Source organism: Toxorhynchites rutilus, chromosome 2 (genome assembly GCF_029784135.1).
Source record: "Toxorhynchites rutilus septentrionalis strain SRP chromosome 2, ASM2978413v1, whole genome shotgun sequence".
In the NCBI taxonomy this organism is placed as follows: domain Eukaryota; kingdom Metazoa; phylum Arthropoda; class Insecta; order Diptera; family Culicidae; genus Toxorhynchites; species Toxorhynchites rutilus.
In genome coordinates this window covers 250,200,301-250,227,495 of record NC_073745.1, presented here as the reverse complement: position 1 = coordinate 250,227,495, position 27,195 = coordinate 250,200,301, and the positions used below count along the sequence as shown (strand labels likewise).

Here is a 27,195-nt window from a genome sequence, read left to right as displayed (position 1 = left end):
TTTCTTTAAAAAAAATACAACTTATCCTAATTTTGTTTAAAGTCAAGACAGCGATATAGTGTATTCGACAAAGTTTTAGATCTTGTTAAAATATAAACTTTTGTCGAACAACTTTCTATCTTTTGTGGTTTTTGGAATATAAGTCATTTTTGTATGAAGACTCCTGAAAAAAATTATGTTTTGTTCGTAACATTTTTGTGTGTACATACTCACGTTTGACATGTTCTTGACATGTTTTTAAATAGAGAAAAAATGTATAGTTAGACATACACGATGCATAGTACGCCCCATTTCTACTATAGAGTTATTTTCAAAAATTCGTTCATTCTAAAATGATATTCGAAAGGATAAACAGGTGATAAAAGTGATAAACAAATAGAAGAAAATGTTGTTGAATTGAAGTTTTTTTGAAATATTTTTTAAATTCAACCAGAGTACGCTATAATGCTATCCGTTTCCTTCATCCGTAACTTCCAGTGTTTGGATATCTGTCAATATTGAATGAATTACAATTTGTCATGCTACGAACCATTCACGGATGTATAACCTAACATGCATGGATGATTTAAATACTTAACCGAATGACAGTATTCACTTTAGTTGCACCAAATGAATATACGAAGCGAGGAACAGAGCCTGTTGATCGCATATCCGAGCTGTACCTAACATAGCACATTTTTCTCGAAGCCTGCATACAAGTTTGAACCGCATATACCGTCCCGTTGTAGCTATAGCAAATCGAGACGGAAAATAAAAGGTGGGAAGATTTTTAAATCTGTGACGTCACAGATTTTGTTTATGTATGTTACTTTTCTTATAATAGTCCACTACATAGGAAAAGTGTTGTTATTTAAAGTAAAAATAAACAGATGAAATGAACGAACTAGTTTTTTTTTCTCAAATCAATGCTAGCGTTAAAAATCATAAGAGACCAATTGACATTTTAGCAGAAACTGAGATTTCAGCATTATTGAGGTCTTTTAAACTTAATTTCGATTTAATTTTACTTCTCGTTACGTCGACCAAAAACGTAAATGAACAAAGTCAGAGTAACAGAATCTTTTGTTCCTTTGACAGAGAAACATTCGACAGTGCATGGGAAAAAAGATTGCAAGTTTTTTTCATGTAAATGTTTTTTTTTCACTTGAAAAATAAATTTAATTGATTCCGTATGACCTAGATTGAGACGAAAAGTTTTCCGCTTGTGTCTTAGTTTTAGATGAATGAAGTGTTCTGCACTCAATTGTGAAACAAGTAATTACAATTGCTGACAAGAGATAAAACTCCATGAAGTTGCTCTAAAATCCAAACATAGTAGACATTAGAATACTATTTCTGATATAAGCAGAAATCAGAGAAAAAATTGACATGTTCTGTTTTTTTTATAATGTGAAAAATATTTTTTGGAAATATGTAATTAGTTTCTGTATATCCTCTTTCAACGTTATTCGTTGATACATTCAATTTTGTACCATTTGAGTAACTGACTGATATGCCTGGTATGTGAACTTCCTATCTTCCTGGCTACTAATACAATCAAAGTTTAACACAACCAAAACTCGAGAATCCTCCCATCTTCTATTCTTCATCTCGATAGCAAATAACCGCTACACAGACAAGTGCAGAGCGATAAATGATACATGAAAAAATACGTCATCATTCGATCATCACTTGCGGAGAGCGACGTATGGGAGAAGAGCTAGAACGAGAGAGTTTTTGTTTCTCGCTGGAGCGTTGTTGCTAGTAAAACTTTGCGGTCTATATGAATATACAGGCAAACCTTTTTTGTGCGGGGGATAGAGACCGCTTAAAAAATCGTACAAAACTTCATCAGTAGCTTTAAAATATCGTGTTCGGTACACATTTTGAAAAAAACTTTTTTTTTGCGGTAGATAGGAACCGCATAAAAAAAGTTTCCCCCATGAAAATAACTCAAATCCACGCCATTCACCATTCAATTTCCTTTTGTTTCCCTGCTTTGCGATGGGACAGTTTGCCTCTCCGGTTGCGCGTGGCTGTTTTGTGCTTTTAGTTGCATGCCGAAACGTGATGCTATTAGATATCATGTCATGCAAAAACTTAGAAAAACTTAGAGCATTTGATAGGAGGAGGGGAATGATTTCAGAAGTGGATAATTGAGACGCAAATATGCTTTTTTCGCACTGAAGTGCATAGAAACCATCGAGAAAAAAAACTAAATGGACGATACCTTCTTCAAATATGATTCTTTTCATATACCGCACAAAAAAAACCGCACAAGAACGAAAAACCGCACAAAAAAATCGCGCAAAAAAAATCGCATGGAGAGGTTCGACATGTAATGAGTTATAGGCAAAGAAGAATAGAAACTTTTTGCACCGAAACCGATCATGACGGTTTTGGTTTGCCTGCTCGTGTATCATGAGGTGATGAATACCACTGGGGAAAAGGACTTCTGTAAGATCATATTTTAACGAACGAAAGCGAATTACTTAGTGAAACTGTCGATCGGCAAACACTGGTAACTTCTAAAGTATGCGCTGTATTGTTTTCAAAATCCTGACCAATTCTTGCTTTATTCTAAATCCACAATTTAATGACAAATTTATGAATCGCATGCTATCTAATCGATTGTTAGCTATTCGTCAATACTCCTATACTCGCGCGAACAATCGTAACTCGTGTACTAAAAAACTGTGCGCGTCTCTGTAATATTGCTATTATGTATTCTTAGGCGTTATTGGTATTCATTCAAAGAAAAAGATATAATTGAATGAAAAAACTCCAGAGAATATTTTTTCTTGACCTTAATTTAGTTTTAATAGACTGAATAAAAAGTCATCTCATTCATGATCGGTCTGTCAGACCTATACGCGAGGAAGGTTGAATATGTTTACATACGCTTATGTTTAAAACGTGAACGTATTCAGAAATCATAAAAATAATTGAATTGTTCCGTTGATTTTACATATAAAATTAGTGCGAAGGACACATAAATGTTGGCACTTTTTTCTAAAATTAATCAAATGAATTGTTTATCGCTAATGCGCAATAATGCCAGGGAAGTGTTTCTGATATTATTTTTCCGTCTCGGATTATCACCGATCATATTAATATTGATAGATTGATATCATGGAATTTATCAAAATAACAACGCAGAAAACATTTTGTTTGAAGTATTTCCAGGATATTTTCATTACTTTCCGATTATTTCAATTCCACATCGAAAAAATGCTTTTCGACGTAGGATTACGTCTTTCGGGAACATTTTAAGGGGATAAATTAAAAAAATAGAACTCGTGTCACTAATTCTGTTCAATTTTGAGGGTTTATTGCTCTGTCATTTCTTGATGGAATTACGAAATTTTTGCACCAACGATTTGGATACTCCCTAACAATCTAAAGCAATTCTAAAATTATTCGCATGAAATATGTTAAAATAGGGTTGAAACAAGGGCTTCTAATTCCCCACATTGAGCTAGAAAAAAGGGACCGGGCTGTCGACTTACCGAAAAGTAGTGATTCCAAATTGCGAGGATTGCAAAATAAGACGACCTAAACACAATCCCGGAAGCTGTACACGACAATGCTGACGATGTTCGATTGTGATGGACGATGAGACCTACGTCAATCAAACTTAACCCTTTGCGGTCGGAATTAATTTCCCTTGAAAGAGATCCTCTTATCTTTCCACGCTAAAAATATTTTGTTTATACCGAGTACCGTTACGTAGCGTTCATAGAAACTGCGTATACCATTGTGGAAAAGTCCATTACAAATCAAAATTCGTTTAGAAAAAAAATGTAATAAAGGGTGTATCACATCAAATTGCATCATGGAAAAAACGCTGTAGAAATTCGTCCAGCAGACCGATTCTTTTGAAAATTTTAGACAGTAAAATAAAAACTATTAAACAACTTTTGGCATTTTCTTTTTATTCATACTTCGAGCCCAAGCCCGTTTGCTCGCACCTTCCTCTTTACCCCGTCCATAAGGTTCTGTACAACGTCAGGTTGTAGTTTTTTTTGAACAGAAATCCATTTTCTCTTGAAGTCCGCCTCCGATTTGACAACTTTTGGGTTCTTCCGGAGGGCCTGCTTCATAATCGCCCAATATTTCTCTATTGGGCGAAGCTCCGGCGCGTTGGGCGGGTTCATTTCCTTTGTCACGAAGGTGACCCCGTTGGCTTCGTACCACTCCAACACGTCCTTTGAATAGTGGCACGAAGCGAGATCCGGCCAGAAGATGGTCGGGCCCTCGTGCTGCTTCAATAGTGGTAGTAAGCGCTTCTGTAGGCACTCCTTAAGGTAAACCTGCCCGTTTACCGTGCCGGTCATCACGAAGGGGGCGCTCCGCTTTCCGCAAGAGCAGATCGCTTGCCACACCATGTACTTTTTGGCAAACTTGGATAGTTTCTGCTTGCGAATCTCCTCCGGAACGCTGAATTTGTCCTCTGCGGAGAAGAACAACAGGCACGGCAGCTGACGAAAGTCCGCTTTGACGTAGGTTTCGTCGTCCATTACCAGGCAATGCGGCTTCGTCAGCATTTCGGTGTACAGCTTCCGGGCTCGCGTCTTCCCCACCATGTTTTGCCTTTCGTCGCGGTTAGGAGCCTTCTGAACCTTGTACTTACGCAGGCCCTCCCGCTGCTTGATCCGCTGGACGAATGAACTTGACAAATTCAGCTTATTGGCGACATCCCGGACCGAACTTCTCGGATCACGTCTAAACTGCTTAACTACGCGCTTGTGATCTTTTTCACTGACGGAGCATCCATTTTTGCCGTTCTTCACCTTCCGGTCGATGGTTAGGTTCTCGAAGTATGGTTTTAGTACTCTGCTGACCGTGGATTGGACGATTCCCAGCATCTTACCGATATCCCGATGTGACAACTCCGGATTCTCGAAATGAGTGCACAGGATTAATTCACGACGCTCTTTTTCGTTCGACGACATTTTTCCAAATTTACGAAAAATTGACAGTGAAGCATGGCCAACGTGATCTATACACTCTTATCTGATTATAAGCGAAAGCTGAAAATATAATTCCTAAAAATTAAATTTCTACAGCGTTTTTTTCGTGATGCAATTTGATGTGACACACCCTTTTATGTAAAAATCGTTGAATAACGTATTTAGTATGATCTCTTGCTGTGGTGGCTGCGAGCAGACAAATGACCGCAAAGGGTTAAAACAACTTCCTGAGCAGGAGCTTTGAACGGAAACCGGATGAGGAGAAGTGAAAGACACTCACAAGCGTGTGGAACAGTAGAAGAAACTGTTCGATTCTCGAAAAATTTGGTTTGACGGTTTACCTGTACCCGTGGCTTAAAAGCGACATTTTCATTGCAACCATGACAGTTAACCAAGTAAATTATGTGAGCTAGTGTTTGGAAAAACTTCTGTCGCCTTCCCTGAAGTAACATGATTGTTTGGTGTCCCGTCATTATAAAGCAAAGACCGTGGAGTAATATGTCACCAACAATGTGGAGGTAGATGTCCAAGAATAAAACCTCCTCAACTCGCTAGAGCTACGAATAATTGTGGAATATTGGGTCATCGTTAAGCGGAACTTTGAGAAGACATAAAAAAATATCGATAGCGAAATGTAGTTGAGACAAACAGACGTTTTACGGCGAACAAAGTGGACGAATTGGCTATTCAGAAATTGACGACAGAAGTTAAACGGGCCTCTGTTTGGATTCGTCCAAACGGAAGCTTAGTGGAATATTTTATCCTGTGTTTTATACTAATTGTGTTTCAAAACAAAAACAAAATATTTTGTTTTGTGAAACCCATTTGACTGAATTTTGACCGTAAAACGCATGACTATAAAAAAGGTTTGCGGTTACATAAGACCACACAGTATTTTCACAACAAAAAAATATTTTTCAAACAAACAACAGTTTTATCATTACAAAAAAGAATATGTTCTCCTCCGTTCAAAGATAAAGACCTTGTAACAATCGTCACGGCGAAGATTGTTCATTTCACAAATAATTGTATTATCATCCTTTTTATCAAACACTGTAAACTATTCGGTTGCAATGAAGCACTATCACTAGGGAGATGTTTCTGTTTATTTTGACTACTATTTGTTACCTTTCCATCATGAATGTATTCTGTTTAGGGATCGTGAGATACAAAAGTAATCATTCATTCTTGTTTAATTTTCAGGCTCCTCATTGCCACGATACTGTCTCGGTAAGTGTGACCCAAATTTCCCAAATTAAATTTCTGAATAATAACAATCATAATCATGAAAACCCATAATGAACCTGTCATTAGCGTAATTCAACTCAATATAAACATCTCCGAAGAGAAACTGGAGAAATTTTCCGAACTCTGTCGAATAACTCACTGCACTTTTTACTTCCAAAACTCCCACAATGAGCTCAATTTAACCTTCAATCAATTATGCTGAACAAAGCGTTGTTCTCTGCAGCACTGCAGAAGCAGAGAAAAAAAAACTCAGCTATGAGCAAACTTTGATAAACTCAGAACTGGCCGGGCCCTGGGGTCGGGAATAACCCAACTTCAAGAATATAACGATGGCTGCACTGGCTGGCAGTGCACACGAAGCACTCCCACGAGCAAGAGCGAGGTACTGGGGGCTAATTTTGACAGCAAGCATATTGAAAAACAAATGCCCAGAAGAAAAACTTATTAGATTCACTGAACTGAATCTAGTTTTGCAGTGGAGGAGGCATGCACCGACCGGCAGCAGCCGTTGTCGCAGCTGCTGGCAAAATACTGTTGATGCTGTTTGAAAACTGCACCCCAGCGGATGGCGGACTGAATTAATTCTGTCGTTTCGGATTCAGTCCAGCTGGGGGTCAAGTGCAGAACGCTGATTAGCTGCGGTGCAGATGGGAAGTTTTGGGAAAACTTTAGAGTACACATAAATAGAGGTACCTCCCTCGGAAATGGGCTCCAATGAAGTGTTCATGAAACAGACATGCTTCTGCCCGGGAAGTTTCTACGACCTTGATGTTGAAATTTCCTAAACCTTCGAAATAAAAATTCTTAAAGAAAAGAACTCAAACTTGAAATATGTATTTTCAAGGTATCCGAAAATACATATTTCAAGTTTGAGTTCTTTTCTTTAAGAATTTTTATTTCGAACGAAGAACTTTTGACGTTGGACTACGTCTTTGATTTCTATATAGGGGGGTCACTCTACGAAAAATGTAATGTTTATTAAGAGTTTTCAAATGCATATTATGCAGAATCGTTCTTAGGATATATGTTATAATATATACCATTGGACGGCAAATTTATCCAGCATTTCGCCTGAGACATTAACAGTGTAAATAATAAAACAAGTGAGCAATTTAACAAATAAAAGAGGTATGTTTTGGGAGCGGATACAAAGCTAAATCATGTATTCTGCATTTTCTCTTTCAATTTCCCACGGATGTTGTACGCAATACAAAATTGTTTGCAATAATTCGTTCTATCAAACAAATTAACAAGACCTTTTTCGACATGTTGAAATAATCAGATGCAAGATTTCATGCATCACTCAAATTCATGCAAGATTTCATCAAAGCAACGAGGAGAGTGTCACCCATACAGTGATCGTTCGTCAATTGGACCGGAAAATCAATACAATTATCGAATTTTACTCGCTAACATAACTGTAAAATAACAAAAGCAATACTTCAAATTGAAGATGATATCTATTAGTACGTAACTGCTTTGCAGCCCAGTTAACGTACGCCATGTTATAGATAAGTGCAGTTGAAGATAGTCCAGTTACAACATGGGCAATTGTACAGCGAAAAATTATATCTATACTAGGAGGATGGCAGCGATTATCATGCGAGGTCATCTAGAAACCGCGTTAAATCGCATCACAATAATGAAACGAAATGAAATGTTAATAATCTTCATGACTCATATTCATAATTCTCAATGACTCAATTCTCTCTAAGGTAGATTGAGCAGTAGAACCAATATGACTTGATTGTGAGTCTGCTCCCGATACCTTAGAATAAGACTTATAATAAGAATAAGACAATGCAAAGAAATCCCAATACCATATCTGTATATTAAAAATAAAGCTTCATGATTTCATGTGTATTTTACCTCAAAATAACACGAAATAGTAAGTACTTTCAACTTGCTTTTTGTTTCTTCCCCATAAACTTCATATTCAAGGTAATCAATGACGATATAATTTATTTTGTTTACCGATCCATATACACTTCATCTACCATTCCACCCTGTTATGTGTCACACTGAAATTCATTAATCATTTTCAGTTAGACAGTTGAACTTCCTACTTTTTTTGTTCGTTACCGTTTGACGGTAATGAATACATATAAAAAACGGCCGTTATATTAATCTATTCCGTCCAGCACAAATTAGTTCAGCTGCACTCGTTCGTTCGCAAACAGTTCGCCCGCAACAAACACTTCGCTCTCAAACAGTTCGTTCCCAGACAGTTCACTCTTAATCAGTTCGTTCACAAACAGTTCACTCTCAATCAGTTCGCTCTTAAACAGTTCACTCGCAAACAGTTCGTTCACAAACAGTTCACTTTCAAACAGTTCACTCGCAAACCGTTCTTTCGGAATCAGTTCGTGGATAGTATACCGTTCTTTGAAAAAGAACACTCTTTTCGGCGAACTAGTTCTTTTGCACCGTTTGTGAACGGTTTGCCCATCTCTAGTTGGTGCAGTGAAAAGCTCTCGCACTGAACCGAGCCTTCGCGATTGTGACACCGCATCGAACAACATCGAAGTAGGTGATTTCGGCGCTTAGGTCGAAAATGTAAACGTCGCTACCCAGGCAGCAACCAAAAGCTTCCCCCGCTGGTGGTGAAGGCGGTCGCTCTTGACAAATTCATCAGCGAATTCGCATCGATGGGTGTTACAGCAGAGTACAAGCTGTGTGGCATAATTCAGTCTTTTTCCAAGCAGATAACATTGTTTGTTTTCCGTCATCATAAGGGCTTCGTTGGTGCCTTTGAGAATGCATCAATGCATTAAACTGACGTTATGGCGAATCAGGCGTAAAAGTTGTGCACCAAAAAATATTTGGGGAATACCAAGTATCTTGAATGTCTTACTGGAATGTTATAAGTTATTTGGGTTTGCGTGCCAGTCGCAAAACTGTCTTCAACTAGGATTGCATTTGCGCTAATATTGATCATAATGAAGCATTGCTACTGTTTTCGAGGTTGTTATTAACAAAAAGAGTTTATTTCGCTTGTTTAGTCACGAATAAAGTAGATGTCGTTCTGGAATTTTGTATGTGATTAGGTTTCGCTTGCCAGTGGCAAAACTTCCTCCACTAAGGGTGACAGCTGCGCTTCTCTCGAGCATGAGAAAGTAATGCAACTTTTTTCGAGACCAGTAATATTAACAGAAGCGTTTCTTTTGAGTATAGCGCAAAATGATGAGAAGTGTTTATATTCCTAGTAGTTTAAAGCCACCAATGTATGGCTCTGTATGCATGCTATGGCGAACGCTTGTTTGGCGCTTGGTTTACGTTGTACGGACGATGCCTAGAGGTGCGATTCCTTTGAGGCAATACTATTTCAGAGATTAGTTTCTAAAATTTCACAGCATTATAGAATAATATCCGAAGGTATAAATAAGCGAATTATATAAAATAACAGCGTAGTTCTACGTCAACAATGCGGTCGTATCTTGGACACAAACTCCTATATTTTATAATTTCCTTCTGTATCTTCTGTATCCCCAAACATCGTGCTGCGCGTTGTGTTTTCTTTGTTCCACTATTGGCAGTGGGAGGTTGGCCCGTGTAGTGGACCACAGTTTTCATGTTTGCCAAAATCGTTCCAGTTCTGTGCTCAGATGTTTCCGCTGAATGCGGATCGGATAATCGCACTGATAGTATTGAAGTATTCGGCTTAATTGGACAATGAATCAGATATAAACTAAAAAAGTTTTGCTCCAAATTCAATTATTTTCGAAAATGTTGTTCAAACGAAAAGAGTGACTTTAAAGCCGAGTCATATTTATCCAACTTTTATATTGGTTCATCTGGAAGAAAACATGATTTTTTCAAAATTGTACATCCTAATCATTGCTGTCTCAGTTGATAACTTCACTTTTCTCTGAAGAATGTAAGAACGAACGAGAGAGATCCTCGTTCAAGACATCAAATCTTATTCATTACCAGAAAGCTAACCCAACATTTGAACGACAAAAAACTACTACACCCAAATTTAGGGAACATAAAAAGCAAAAATAAAATAAATTTCATTCCCAATTCCAGCTTCACCCAGCGAACAGCTAATATCAACATTAGAGTCCCAAAAAATGTGTGGGGAAAAAGTGACATTCCAATTTTTGCACAGATTTTTTCTTGGATGTGTGTATCTGTAATGGAAAAAACTATCGCAAAAAAAAAAAAAAGAATATCGATGTTTGATTTTGTTATTTTTAGAATAAGACTTTTTTTTATAGCTTTTCAGGGCTACTATTTGGAGTTTCAAAAGAGTTAAGCTAACAGATTTCTGAAAAATGAAAAGAATTACATTTAAAAAAACAACTGTTCTGAACAAAAGTCCTACGTCAAACTTCCGTCTGTGCCCCTAGGCTCAGATCCTTCTACTTTTTACCAAAATGTAACTTTTGTTATACCACGTGACGCACGCTTGATTTAGGGGTTGAATGTAATGTTAGTTAAGTGTTTTAAATATGCTAGAATCCCATTTCATTACTTTTATTTTTATTAAACTGATGAATAAATATCAACGAGTTGAACAGCAATCGGTGTATAATCAATTTCGATAGAATTTTTCGTTAAGGGAAAATAATTAACTTTAAAAAGTCCACCCATGAAATTTTGAACGCACCTGTACCATTTTCTAGATGAATAATTGGGTATGGGAAATTATATGGAAATTTAATTTCTTTCAACTTCCCTCTAACTGGAAACGATGATTTTCTCCAGTATAAAATTTCGTTCATCTGCAGCTTAACTCATAAATGAAGGGTCCCATTCCGGCTGGTTGTGATAGTATTTTTAGATGATAAAGGGTGTGTCACATCAAATTGTATCACGGAAAAAACGCTGTAGAAATTTAATTTTTAGGAATTATATCTTCTGCTTTCGCTTATAATCAGATAAGAATGTATAGATCACGTTGGCCATGCTTCACTGTCAATTTTTCGTAAATTTGGAAAAATGTCGTCGAACGAAAAAGAGCGTCGTGAATTAATCCTGTACACTCATTTCGAGAATCCGAAGTTGTCACATCGGGACATCGGTAAGATGCTGGGAATCGTCCAATCCACGGTCAGCAGAGTACTAAAACGATACTTCGAGAACCTAACCATCGACCGGAAGGTGAAGAACGGCAAAAATGGATGCTCCGTCAGTGAAAAAGATCACAAGCGCGTAGTTAAGCAGTTTAGACGTGATCCGAGAAGTTCGGTCCGGGATGTCACCAATAAGCTGAATTTGTCAAGTTAATTCGTCCAGCGGACCAAGCAGTGGGAGGGCCTGCGTACATACAAGGTTTAGAAGGCTCCTAACCGCGACGAAAGGCAAAACATGGTGGGGAAGACGCGAGCCCGGAAGCTGTACACCGAAATGCTGACGAAGCCGCATTGCCTGGTAATGAACGACGAAACCTAGGTCAAAGCGGACTTTCGTCAGCTGCCGGGCCTGTTGTTATTCTCCGCAGAGGACAAATTCACCGTTCCGGAGGAGATTCGCAATCAGAAACTATCCAAGTTTGCCAAAAAGTACATGGTGTGGCAGGCGATCTGCTCTTGCGGAAAGCGGAGCGCCCCCTTCGTGATGACCGGCACGGTAAACGGGCAAGTTTACCTTAAGGAGTGCCTACAGAAGCGCTTACTATCACTATTGAAGCAGCACGAGGGCCCGACCATCTGCTGGCCGGATCTCGCTTCGTGCCACTATTCAAAGGACGTGTTGGAGTGGTGCGAAGCCAACGGGGTCACCTTCGTGCCAAAGGAAATGAACCCGCCCACGCGCCGGAGCTTCGCCCAATAGAGAAATATTGGGCGATTATGAAGCAGGCCCTCCGGAAGAACCCAAAAGTTGTCAAATCGGAGGCTGACTTCAAGAGAAAATGGATTTTTGTTCAAAAAAAAAAACTACAACCTGACGTTGTACAGAACCTTATGGACGGAGTAAAGAGGAAGGTGCGAGCATACGGGCTTGGGCTCGAAGTATGAATAAAAAGAAAATGCCAAAAGTTGTTTAATAGTTTTTATTTTACTGTCTAAAATTTTCAAAAGGATCGGTCTACTGGGCGAATTTCTACAGCGTTTTTCCATGATGCAATTTGATGTGACACACCCTTTATAATATTGAATCGATATGGTTTGAAAGATAATCACTTTTGGAACTTCTTTGAATGGCTGGGTCGAAGGAATTTTTCGCTCTTAAAGAGCAAATATAAGGGGCTGTCAACATACCACGTGGACAACTGTAGGGGGTGGGGGTAAGGAGATGTTCACTCTTGTCCACGAAGAAGGGGGGATGGGGTATACTCTGAGTCCAAGTGGACAAGAAGATCTTTTTTTAAATACAACAACTTATACATTCAAAATTAAATTAAATAACACATATTCAAGAATTTGAAAACTTTCTGTATTTTTCTCTGCCCAGTCAAACATTCATCAATTTTTTCTCATATCATTGATCTTCTTCAGTGAAATCTGTATTATAAAAATATCTCTCGTAAATTGTGAATGACTAAACTATTTCCTGTGGTCGAATTTTTATAGTTACGGGGATGCATAGTCCCTCATAGCCCAAAACTATAAAAAAATAAACGATTTCATAATGGTTGAGATTTCATGATATGTATAAATGATTTTTCATTAAATATAATTTTCTATACATTGTGTCATATCTCGAGAACACTTAGTCTTATGATAATAATGTATGTACAGATCGGACTCGATTATATAAAATCCCAATTTCACTTTCAACGTTAATTTTCGAATCCAATACATAATCGAATCACAAAAAAGCTATTTTTCTATTAACGTTTGACATTCGTACATTAATGAATAAATTGTTTTCTTAAGATTTGATTATGTATAGGATTTGAAAATAATTGTTGAAATAAAATGGTCGACTATATATAATCGAGTCCGACCTGTATAGTTTTTCATACAGAATTGCGTTTAAAATCATTTTTCCGAAGTATTTTCATTTCATCAATTTCTAGGAATCAATATTTACATTTGCATGAGATCCATGCATCACTAGTCGTCAACTTAAAACAATCAAGCCAGTGTTCTGATAAAAATATAAAAAAATACATGCAATTAGGAAGCTGATTCAGAATATTTCAGGAGGTGATAGAGGATCATATTTGATGAAAAAATCCTACGCATATGGAAAACATTAACATTGTTGAACTTTTCTTGAGTCTAATTTTATGTCTTGAACTGACTCTAATTTAGAATGCACGCTACTTTGAATAATTATACTGTTCATTTGAAGATAAGAGAATTTTGCGTAGAACGCAGTTGTAAAACATGCAAATTAATGAAGCCAAGAACCAACTTTTAGATGTAACGAAGAAACTTCAAATTTGTATTTTTTCTTAATTTTCCACAAATGTATGATAAACTGGATTGTTTCTATCAGCCAAATTGAAGCTCTCCAACCATTCTGCAACTTCTTTCTTGACACCACACTGTCATCCTTTTTTGTTATCTTTTACTAATTTAAATGTGTTCACAACAGAATGCAAAATTTCCTCAAATGAAAGCAATTTAATTGTGCAAAGCAGCGTACTTTCTGAATTAAAGTCAGTTTAAGGCAAAAAACCGATATCAAGGAAAAGTTCAATATTTTTTTCGTAGTTTATATTTGACCATACGCGTGGAAGATCTCTATGATCCTCTATATCCTAAAATATTCCGGAATATTGTTATATTTTAAACAGATATAATAGTTTTCGATATTTTATTCAATTTATGAGAAAGTTTTCTCGAAAGTTTAAACATTAGTTTTTTTGTTTTTTGGAACAAATGAACAAAATTTGAAAAAAAAATGGGAAGGATCGGGGCAGCGGCGGATTAATTTGACCAGAGATGGCAAACTGTTCAAATTTTATAAGTGACGTTTTGATAAGGATTTAAGCGGAGGAAAACTAAAGAGCAATACAAATAACTTTTTGTGCAAGGTTTGTAATAAAATAATGAGTCGTGAGTTTTCTGATGTAATTTTTCCCCGCGAGCATTTCAGAAGCTATCTAGACACTGAATGCAGAATGGTCAATAAGCAGTTGAAAAATAAAAATATATATATATATTGAATATATTTTTATTAAGCTATCAGTGCCCTCTGGAAATTCCCGAACTATTGCGGAAAAGGTTTTGTATTGCGCTGACGACTAAAAGGGAATCGAGTGTGTAAATGAACCGACATTTTCTATTACCGATCTTATTCCGAAGTGGGAATAGAACTACACTCGACAAAAAAATAAAGGAACAAAATGCGTACCGAAAGTTTTGAGTGATTTTTGCATGCATTCGTCAAAGCAACAACATTGTATAGAATATTTCCACGATTGCAATGGGTAGATTCGACCATCGCACAGCAAGTTCATTATTTTATGAAATATTCTTAATTCGAAATCAGAGGATAATTTTTCATTCGATAAAGAATACCTCTGTAGTAAATAGTTCTACTGAAACTTTCTACGAATCAAATGGAAGCGAATTAATCAGATTGATTGAACTGTTATTGAGAATATATTTTCAAAATCTATAGAAACTTTGAAAGCAAACATAAAACGTTTTATCTTTTCTTGCAATGTATTTTTTCTACAACACATATACACATCGAATTAAAAATATGTACGTACGATATCCCTAAATTAGAAATTTTTAGTTTGAAAATTCTGTATTTTGCATCTTCATATCACCATTTATATCGAAGCTACAGGCGTTCCGAAATCGCTTAAAAATTTCGACCCTTCACTCCTCAATATTTTGTCAAGTGAAGATCTATAGAAAAATAATCTATGTATATAAAATTGTTCTATTCGTTTTTGTGCACTTCAAAAACTCGAAAAGTTTGGCACTGATGGAGCTCATATTATGATACAATATACGAGCCACTTCTAAGATTGTTATTGCTACTGCCAACGCCTCAAGAAGCTTTAGGATTTCCAGATAGAATAAGCACACTTCTGGAATAAAGCTGCGAACGTAAATTAACTTTCTAGTATTGAATATGTATTCTATATGATAGCATCACATTTCTTTGCATGTGTTGAAAATCGTGAGCTTGAATTGTATCTAATAATGATTTTAAATCGATTTATTTTTATTCGATTGGCGTTGCTCAAGATCAATCCTTGGAATTGTGTAATTTAAATTCGGATGGGGATTACTCAACTGTATATTGCGCGTTTCGGAGTCGGCAAACCAGATAACCTTTATATCTTCGCAGATAATAGAAAAACAAAGTATTACAAGTATTTTAAAATAAACTCATATGAAACATATGCTTTGTTTTACTACTCATTTCTCTGTCATGAAACCTCAATGTGCCACAGCAAAGCGTGGCAGGGTACAGCTAGTAAAAATTGAAACAAAATAAACTCAAATGGAATTAAAATTTAATTCATGCGCAATTATTATTTTCTGAGTTATTCTTATAAAATAAGGATCAATGTCCACGTGGACAACAGGGGGAGGGTTATGAAAATGTTCACGCTTGTCCACGGAGGGGGAGGGAGGAGTCTAAAATCGTGCTTTTTCTGTCCACGTGGTATGTGGACAGCCCCTAATATGTTTTCCTGTTAGGACACCAGTGGAATCAATTTGGTGACGATAATTATCTTTTGATATATAACTCAAACGACGGCCATAATTAAAATCTACGTAAGCATTCCTCAATTGGGTCACGTACTGCTTTAGGAGTGATAAGCAGGCTCGATCTCGATATTAATCGCGTTCTCGTGCCGTCCTGCAACGGCTAGAAGGAGGCACTAATTTTCCGCTAACTGCCAAAAAGGAACTGACGCTCGTAAAATTGTTTAACGAGTTCGAATTACACCCCACTTCCTATCCAGAGTGCGCCACGACTTAGACGAAAGCCATAACGAATGTATATAAAGTGTCCCATTTCCAAAAGTGTCTTTTTTGACAAATTTCAAGGATGAGACGCTCGGCGTTATTAAAATGCCTGGCGATGAGGTTTATGAGGCACGATTCCGTTTCTGCAACAGCATCTCGAAACCGCTTTGAGACGCATTGTATGGCAGCATGAAAAAAGCGGAGATCCCACACCAGATTTAAATTGGAGAACGCGGAAAAGCGGTAGAATATTGGTGTACATCCTCTCCCCCTCCCCTCCGGATGCTTCTCCCGTTACTCCTGAATCCTGAATCCACGTCCGCTCGCTGCGAGATATCTCGGAAGTGGAGATTTGTGCTTTCACGAGCTTGAACAGTGTCGTGCGCAAAGCACGTTTTTCGGTCGCACACCCCAAAAAAAAAAGATAAAAAGATAAATAAATGTCGCTTTTTATAATTTCCTTCTGTATCTTCTGTATCCCCAAACATCGTGCTGCGCGTTGTGTTTTCTTTGTTCCACTATTGGCAGTGGGAGGTTGGCCCGTGTAGTGGACCACAGTTTTCATGTTTGCCAAAATCGTTCCAGTTCTGTGCTCAGATGTTTCCGCTGAATGCGGATCGGATAATCGCACTGATAGTATTGAAGTATTCGGCTTAATTGGACAATGACATGGCATATGAATCAGATATAAACGAAAAAAGTTTTGCTCCAAATTCAATTATTTTCGAAAATGTTGTTCAAACGAAAAGAGTGACTTTAAAGCCGAGTCATATTTATCCAACTTTTATATTAGTTCATCTGGAAGAAAACAGAATTTTTTCAAAATTGTACATCCTAATCATTGCTGTCTCAGTTGATAACTTCACTTTTCTCTGAAGAATGTAAGAACGAACGAGAGAGATCCTCGTTCAAGACATCAAATCTTATTCATTACCAGAAAGCTAACCCAACATTTGAACGACAAAAAACTACTACACCCAAATTTAGGGAACATAAAAACCAAAATAAAATAAATTTCATTCCCAATTCCAGCTTCACCCAGCGAACAGCTAATATCAACATTAGAGTCCCAAAAAATGTGTGGGGAAAAAGTGACATTCCAATTTTTGCACAGATTTTTTCTTGGATGTGTGTATCTGTAATGGAAAAAACTATCGCAGAAAAAAAAGAATATCGATGTTTGATTTTGTTATTTTTAGAATAAGACTTTTTTTATAGCCAAATACTTCCCTTCCTGGAGCGTTTTGGTAAAAATCATTACTACAAAAACACCATTGTTTTAACTAAAAGATAAATTAATTTATTTTCTTTAATTTTGAAAATTATGGAGGAGAGGAGTGTTTTGGGAATTACCGCATTGTTGAATTATTATTTTATTTAATTTCATTTCATTATTTGTTCATTTCGATATTAATATTAAAAGAATGAAAAATCGACATTTTTTAAATAATTCTTCAGTTGAAATTTTAGGTAGCTCCGGAAAGGAACGATGGTTTGTGTGGTTTTTCAGAAGGAGCTGAAGCTGTTTGATACATGACTCCTTGTTTTGGCGAGAACGATACACAAGCTAGTCATATGTCGAAATGTGTGTCCTTATTGCCAATAACTCCAATGAGTATGTCCTGGACATACGACTGACATACTTAAACCACATCTACCTTTAACAACACGTAAAAACAACAAATGGTACGTGTGATTCAATCATACACACACAAACACTCTCCACCTGACGGTATGAATTCAATGCGGTGCAAATTTTCATTGATTCAATATATCAGATTTGAGAACAAATGTTTTGATGTAGGACTACGTCTTTCATTTCTATACCGGAGTGTAAAATCAAAGTTTCGAAAACGAAAGCGTTACGCCGGAGACCGAGATTTCGAGCGTTAATAGCTCCTAAACAACCGAACGAAATGGTGTGATAAACACTTCATTCGGAAGAAAAGATGTCTACGCGTTATATACTTGTTACTTTTTCTTCCAAAAACTTGTTTCAATAGCCTTAAAATTGCTTTTAAAACAGGCTATTGAAATCACCAATCGGTATATAAGCGAGCGCCGCTCGGAAATCCACTCAGTTATAATTGAACAGCGATTGGAACATGTTGTCGCTGTTGTGGTGAAGCTAACTTTGTTTATCATGGAAGCGCTGATGAACGGTTTCAAGAGCCTGTTTGTGCACCTTAGGCCAGAAGGGAATCCATCAGGAGGAGAGTGATGCCACAAATAGTTCCGCTTGAGACATCGGAGCAGCCACCACACACACACATACACGCGCGGAACTATTTTCGTTTGGTTGCCATCCAGCATCGAGAAGATTCCGGAAAGATATCATCGTTGCTGAAAAATAATCTGCCAGTTCCCCTGGGAATTAAAAACAAAAATTCAAGCGAAAGAGTTTATTTTCATGTTTTCTATCCATATAACACTGCGACCAAATATATTTGATTTTGTGATTTTTCAATCAAGTGCGATTAACGTAAGACCACGCCTTTCGGCAATTTATTTAAGGTGCAATGAATGTTAAGAAGGAATTCTCGCTCTACGCGCACTGGCAAACGATGTTTACTCAACAATTTCTCAAACGAGTAATGGGTGTTGTGAGAAAGGATGAGCGAATGCAAAAATTATGTAGACTGATTTGCAACATATATTTTGTCTGTTGGAAGTGGAATACAAATCATATCACAATACAAGCAATGTGTTATGTATTATACAACTTTCGTGTGATTGCTTCTTTTGCTGAATATTTTGCTCTCGTTTTCGAAGTCATTCGAATATTCATTTATTCATTCATTCAGAATTGATTCAGATGCAACTAAAAACAAATGATCACTAAATCAACGATAGTCCTACATCACCCTTGCGGTTATACCACAGATATAACCCACTTCCTGTTTTTTTTAAATGCTCAAAATTACACTGCCCAATGGTCCAGGAGATGTATTTAAGTGGAAATTAGCATTTGGAGCTCGACAGTTATTCTATAGACACAAACCGTCTTCGACAAAGTTGTTGCATACTATAGAGCGCTCATTTTTATATCAAAAATAGGGTGACCAAAATTTTCGATGAATTAAAAAACCTAACTTTCTTATCTTTATAGATAGAGATAAATTCGACAATGTTGTAGTCCCAGTTATTTGATACATTTTGTAGAACAATTTTTATTCTATAACAACTTTGTCGAAGACGGTTTTTGTCTAGAGAATAACTGTCGAGCTCTAAGTGCTAATTTCCACTTAAATGCATCTCCTGGACCATTGTTTCACAATATAGTGTCGGTTGATAACGATTTTGATCTCCGAATCCGTTTCGAACAAAACCTCTGTATATGGATTAGACTGTCAATGAAAATGATAATCTCGAATTTCCGAATTGTACTTCTTGCTGATTCCCGCCAAAAAAAAAAACTCTATGAAAAAATCCTGCTCAATCGGTCTTTATTTACTACTGTCACAAAGACGACAAATTTTGAGTTTTTTGAAAACCGAAAAATCACTCAAGGGAATCAAAAAAGTTGTACTAAACTTCACCTGTAGCGCTCAAACACAGTTTTCGCCATATTATAAAAAAATTATAGGAGGTTGTGTCCAAGATACGACCGCATTGTTGACGTAGAACTACGCTGTTATTTTATATAAGTCGCTTGTTTATACCTTCGGATATTATTCTATAATGCTGTGAAAGTTTAGAAACAACTGCTTAGTAGAATAATCTCTGAAATGATTTTTTCATTGTAGAATCAGTTGACGATAATTGATTGATTATTCATTCTTGCCCTCGCAAAACAATCGTATGTCGCAATTTATTTCATGTCAATGCATTGAAAATTTACTTCGAAGGCTATTCCGGTGGCCTTTTTCGAAATTGACATAGACTCGGCTACAATCGATTATATACATGTTGCACCAGCACCATTATTCCATATCTCATAACTACATCAATATATCTTTGGCACCGCATGTGAACAACAACAATGACAACACTTGCAAGAATCAAATATCATGCTACATGTTATTTACTATTGCCTCAAAGGAATCGCAACTCTAGATATCGTTCGTACAAACTAAGCGTAAACCAAGCGCCAAACAAGCGTTCACCATAGCATGCTTACAGAGCCATATATTGGTGGCTTGAAACTACTAGCAATATAAACATTTCTCATCATTTTGCGCTATTTTCAAAAGAAACGCTTCTGTTAATATTACTGGCCTCGAAAAGAGTTGTATTACTTTCCCATACTCGAGAGAAGCGCAGCTGTCACCCTTAGTGGAGAAAGTTTTGCTACTGGCAAGCAAAACCTAATCACATACAAAATTCCAGAACATTTACTTTCTTGATGACTAAACAAGAGAAATAAAATCTTTTTGTTAATAACAACCTCGAAAACAGTAGCAATGCTTCATTATGATCAATATTAGCGCAAATGCAATCCTAGTTGAAGGCAGTTTTGCGACTGGCACGCGAACCCAAATAACTTATAACATTCCAGTAAGACATTCAAGATGCTTGGTATTCTCAAATAATTTTTTGGTGCACAACCTTAACGTCTATTTCGCCATAACGTCAGTTTAATGCATTGATGCATTCTCAAAGGTACCAACGAAGCCCTTATAAAGACGGAAAATAAACAATGTTAACTGCTTGGAAAAAGACTGAATTATGCCACACAGCTTGTACTCTGCTGTAACACCCATCGATGCGAATTCGCTGATGAGTCTGTCAAGAGCGACCGCCTTCATCACCAGCGGGGGGAGCTTGATTTTGGTTGCTGCCTGGGTAACGGCGTTTACATTTTCGATCGACGCTCCGAAATCGCCTACTTCGCTGTTGTTCGGTGCGGTGTCACATTCGCGAAGGCTCGGTTCAGTGCGAGCGCTTTTCACTGCACCAACACCGCGTGCATCATTAGATGACGCTTACCTCGAAATTTTATTGCCCCTGGCAATGCGTTCGTTTTTTGCAGGGCTCGAGCATGCCTTCCTCTTCTTCTTGCTCATCACACACTACGCGAAGCGTCCAATTTATGACGCGGAAAGAAAAACACACGATACGAATAACGCGAAAAACGAACAGAAAAACCAAACGACGATATCCAAGTTGGATTACCACTGGTGGGATCCACTCTTGGATCGAAGCGCATCGAAAGCAAAGTGAACTGAATTGCTCAACAGTCCGATGCCGAATGAAAGTTTGCCTCAGCGAGATCCACTGTTTATACTCTAGGCAGACCCTTCATTCTTCTTCTTTTCCTTTGTTCACGGAGACTTTAAATCCTACGATTTCCCCTCCGTTGGTCGTCGATAAGTTGCTCGTTATTGACAGCTCTGTTCGGGAATGCACACAAATGGACAGAGCAAATGTATGGGAAAATAGAAACACTTAAAGTTTTCATGAATTTTAACCATTTACTAACCAGGGGATTCTAATGTATGGCATATTAAACAAATCTTACGGAATTTCCGATTCGTTTAGTATGTAAACAGCCAAAATCCGTTTGCGGCAAAAATAGTTATTAACGTTAACTTTATTTCATAAAAACGTGACCTGTTTTCTGATTTGACACCCTTAATGAAAGACGTAGTTCTACGTCAAAAAAATTGTAAGGGATTGCATCTAGGACACGACCGCATATTTTCGACGTAGAACTACGCAATTATATTATGCACTGTTATCCACTTGTTTACCACTTCGAATATTATTTTAGAATATTCGTTACGTTACGTTACGTTACGTTTTAGGGAATCATATTTCGGTCTGCACAACGACAAGCGAGTACAAAAGCACTCAACAAAAATACACCCGACTTGCATGTTTTGACAAAGCAGATTCCCCAGTCACATTGATTTTAAGTCTGTGTTAGGGAAACACAGCTCGGTGGGAACAAAAATACCCCCGACTTGCATGTATATTTGCAGTGCGGATTTCCACAGGTACGTTGATATAGAAGTCTGTGTTGGGGAAACCGTAAATCGGGCCAATCAAAACGAGGCAGTTAGGGCGTTTAAATGACGCTTGATATTTTACAGTTATTCCATTGTTCATCTCATGAACAATAATATTTTATTAATTGTGATAGACGCGTAGAAATATTTCCTAACAATTGATGCAAACATCTTTCCGATCTGTTAAGAAATGTTCGATTTATAAGCATTCGAAATACGGGTTAGCACATAAATCGGCAGAACAAATGTATGGGAAAAAAGGAAGTTCTTCCAGTTTTCATGAGTTTACACCGTTTAGAGATTAGCGAATTGTAAGATATAGCACCCGAGGTGCACCCGTGGCCGAGTGGTTAGCGTCCCACACTATCATGCCGGGTGTTCGGGTTCGATTCCCGTTCTGGTTGGGGGATTTTTCGTCAAAGAAAATTCTTCAGACTTGCACTGTGGTCACGCGTATTCTAGAGCTTGCCACTCTAGAGTACATTCAAGGCGTGTTATTCGGCATAGTAATCTCAACCAAGTATTAATGAACGACGCTAGTTAATGAATACGTTGAGACGGCAACAGTTCCACAGGGAACGTTAACGCCATTCAAGAAGAAGAAGAAGATATAGCATATCAAACTAATCTTAGAGAATTTTCGATTCGATTGGTATGCAAATCATGAAAGCTCGTTCAGAGTGAAAATAGTTAATAACGTTAACTTTATTTCATAAAAACGTGACCTGTATTCTGATTTGGCACCCTTCCTGAAAGACGTAGTTCTGCGTCAAAAAAACTATGGATGGGTTATACCTATGATATAAACGCAAGGTTGACGTAGGACTGCCGTTGGCTAAATAATCATTTGTGTTTTTTCAATAAGCAATAATCACACCTCGGATGTTCCTCATTGGGTACGATATCGCTGCTGCGATCTTTTGTATTTATTGATTAAATTATTGTTTAAACTAGTGAATTAATGATACAATTTACGAATTCAATTGCAAACAAATCCCAATTTAGATCAATTCATGCATTATGGTAGTGGTTGTCGCAGCAAATAGTTATCAACATTTTGTCACCAATCACCAAACGGTATGCGTAGAAGTTGTACCCGCTTTTGTAGACCGTGTTAGCAAAACGAATTCCGGAGTGTAAAAATGAATGGGAGTATAAAAGTACTGCCAAGATCTGTAATGCCGATTTTCCCAACTTATTGGTTTCGGAATCTGTGTTGGGGAAACACATTCCGGTTTGCAAAAATGCAAGCGAGTACAAACGTACTCGCAGCTTGCATCTCATTTGCAATGCCAATTTCCCACGCTCCATGGTTTTGAAATCCGTGTTTGGGATATATTCCGATTTGCAGAAACGCCAACGAGTAAAAAGTACCCGCTGCTTGCATCTATTTTGCCATGCCGATTTTCCCAGGCTCCATGGTTTTGAAGTATGTGTTAAGGAAACATCCATTCATTCCAGCGATGGTACCTCAATCGTTGCGTAATCATAACTGAGTGCATTTCCGAGCGACACTCGCTTTTATACTTGGTGTGATTTCAATAGCCTGTTTTGAAAGGAATTTTAATGCTATTGAAACGAGTTTTTGGATCAAAAAGTAACATTTTATATTCCGATCCGTTTTGTTCAGTTGTTTTGGAGCAATTACGGCTCAAAATCTTGTTCTCCGGCATAACGCTTTCGTTTTCGAAACTTTGAACTTACACCCCAGTATAGAAATGAAAGACGTAGTCCTACGTCAAAAATATTTTGTGTTTCATTGACTGATTCTCGATTCTGAATTGGCAGAATGTATATTTTACAGTTTCGTACACATAGGGAGTATCTCACTACAATCCGATGTATGGATGAAGCATGCATAACAAATACATATTTTATCCGTTCACAGCGTGCATTTATCTCGTTTCGTTGTAACTGTTGTAAAAAGGCATATTTTTGCAGTTTTTCAACATCATTCAGAGGGTGAATAAACTCTAGATAACAATGGTACACAGCCATGTGCGTCTGAATTGCTGATGTACCATAAATGTAGTTCAAATATGTAAATTTACTTTTTTTTCATACAATGTGTTACAGGAACTGGGATGTATTGTTGAATGTGAACACATGCTGCTCCCAAACACCCACATCCACACAAACTCGACACTGCAGAAATTTTATCGTACAGTGACTCATTAATCTATACACCCTTAATTAACAATGTGCCCATCCCAGCAAAGGTCTGTGTTATTATTCAATGCCTCAACCGACCCAGCTGTCAGCTGTTGGAAGGACGAAAGCACAAAAACAAACGCTATCTTCACGGGGTGCGACGGGTGAGATGGGTCTGCTAGTGCAGTGACAGACGAATGAGTCTGGTGCAGCAGCAGCACCAAACCAGCGCGATGAAGCTGATGACGGATCGTGCATAAGGATCTCCCCACTGGATTTCACTTTATATGCAATGGCGATGCTGTGGGCGCTTGAAGGGTGGTGGCGGTTTCTGGCGATGACGGCGGCGGTGGCAAAATTATAACATTTGTATATTCGCCTTACTCGTGCACTGCTAAAATAGAGCCATAAATTTTGCCGCAAGATAAATGAATTTTCATGTACGCTTGAGTGCCTCCGCACGGAAAGACGTTCGCTGAGAGACACGAGAGCACCTCGGATCACTCCTTCAGCCAACCGTGGTGATTCGGTATTAAACTAAATCCCCACCGGTTAGGTTTTATTTTTTCAAGCACTAAACCGTGTTAGTTTAGCGAATGCCATTTGCGAGGGCACTTGAAAGAAAGCTAATTGCTTTTTCCGAGACCGATAAATAAGGCTTGTACCAATGACATCTGCATGTAAGTACGGCGTTTCGTGTCAGGACGAAAATTTGGTCCAGTACCAACAAAAATGCCGAATGCAAACGAACCTAGCAGTAAACAAGAGATCATACAGCAGATGAAATATTCACAAAGTGAAATAATTACATTAGCTTTCTAATTTTATGAGCCTCTTTCTGTCGTCTGAATGCGTCACATACGCAGGTAGTGGGGGGAAAAGCGAAAAACAGCGAAAGCATAACAGGACGACCTTCCGCCCTCGGCCCAACATTTAATCGGGTGGCTGCGTAGCGGGATGTTTATGGAATGAAATAATCACCCGAGAAACACACAATCTGGGTCTCGCTTTGATGAAAGGAATGAAACAAAAAAACAGAAGCAACGAGAGAACATATTTCTCATAATTCATTAGCAATGGACGTAGCTGCTCAGGAATTTGCTGCCGTTTTAGGGAAAAAGTTGGATTCATCTAGCTTCTCTGTCATTTGTGTTTCATTCGGCCGGTCGCTTTTTCTAATATCGTTGCCCCGAGTTACCATTATCGGCTTTGGTGGATGAGGAATTTCTATGATATAACCGTTCATTCTGGCAGGGAGACGTCGCACAAAAAGCTGTGATAAACTTCCCCGTAACTCATCAGTAGGGTGAAACAAAATAATGAGACGAATTGTAAGCAGCTAACGCCGAAAGCCTACGCAAACTTAATTAAAATCAGGTCTGTTTTGATTGGCAGTATTTATTTCTTGCCCATCAAGGCACTGAATGCTTAAAACTTGAATCTGAAGTACCTTTCAGGTGCCAGTAATTTTCGAACATTTCCATAAATTAAGTTTTAAGCCTCTCCTTATTTTGCGAATTCATTATACCTACTTCAGAATAGAAGTAGCTCTGAGGATGATTAGGCCATGATTGACTCCATTAACGTTCGCCTGAATGTTGTGTTAGATTTTCTTGAGTATTTCGAAGTAATTCTCTGTATTTTCGCCCCTCAAAGCGCCACAGCGCTTTTTCAGAGTAATTTTGAAGCTGTTTTCGACGTAGGACTACGTCTTCCATTTCTGTACCAGGGTGTAAGTTCAAAGTTTCGAAAACGAGAGAGTGACGCTGTAGTGCAAGGTTTTGCACGTTAATACCGGCTGGATGAAGCGGTATAATAATAACTTCCGAAAAATTAAATGTAAACGAGTTATATGACTGTCACTTAGAATCCAAAGAATCGTTTCAATAGCTTAAAAATTGCTTTGAAAGCAAGCTATTAAAATCATCATTGCTCATTAATGATGATTGGTGATCGCAATGTGCTCCCAAACACGGACGCAAAATCTAGGCACCTGGAGAAAACGTCATAGCGAATACATGCAAGCTGCGACTTCTTTTGCTCGCTTGCATTAGTGTTTGGGAAACCATAGCGGGAAAATGCAAGGCGTGAGTACTTTTACTCGCATCGGTTTCTATTCTGCTTTCGCATGGAACAGTCATGAAAAATTGTTTGCGTGTGAATGCGTCCAAGCGAGGAAATATTCGCATTTACGCATTCGACTTGGTGTTCCCGTGATGCAATCCAATTGACGAATTTACGCAAAGCTGAATCAGCTCATGCGACACCTACATTAGAGTTCAGGACCACAAAACCATATACTGAAGATATTTCATGATTGAAATGAATCTAAATAGAAATAAAATGAATAATCACGACCGAATCATGCTTTTCAGTGCGTAGAATAAATAAACATCATCTTGTTTATTCTACGCACTGAAAAGCATGATTCGGTCGTGATTATTCATTTTATTTCTATTTAGATTCATTTCAATCATGAAATATCTTCAGTGTATGGTAAGAAAGTTAGGACTTTGTATATTTACGATGATTTCAACACGCGATTGGACCAAAGTCATTGATAATCTTCGAAAATTTTGAGTTTGATAATGCATACAGGTTATGAATACTGTGGATATAGTGATGAAATCGATATCATATCAAGTTGGATTATATAATTGATAATGTAAGGGCCGATACAAAAAGGATTTGCAGTATTTTTAGCGCAACACATGCTTATCATCGTTTATCTAGTTGAAAAAAATAAAGTTACAACACATATACCTAGCCATTCTTCAAAACATACATACCACATTGTAAAATGGCGATTTTCTAACCTTTTAGCGTAGAAATAATATGTGAAACCGGGAAATTTGAAGATAAATTCTGATTTTTCTAATATATTTTAACGACCAATAAAAGCAAACATCATCATTTTACTCGCATTTTACTCAGTTTCTGTTCTGCTTTCGCATGGAACAATCATGAAAAATTGCCACATCACGATAAAAACGAAAATAATTTTATGCAAGGTTATATATAGACTTTATTTCGTTTTCACCGTGAAGTGGCGCCCTC

General features: G+C 37.6%; 1 protein-coding gene across 2 annotated transcripts in view; it reads left to right on the top strand.

The window, feature by feature from the left end:
• Window positions 1-27,195, top strand: part of LOC129770687 (potassium voltage-gated channel protein Shal) — a 455,955-nt gene that overhangs the window by 58,480 nt on the left and 370,280 nt on the right. For both annotated transcript variants that reach the window (XM_055773663.1, XM_055773664.1), the window contains exon 2: window positions 6,156-6,182. The gene's annotated coding sequence lies outside the window, so the exon portion shown is untranslated. The remainder of the gene's footprint in view (window positions 1-6,155; window positions 6,183-27,195) is intronic.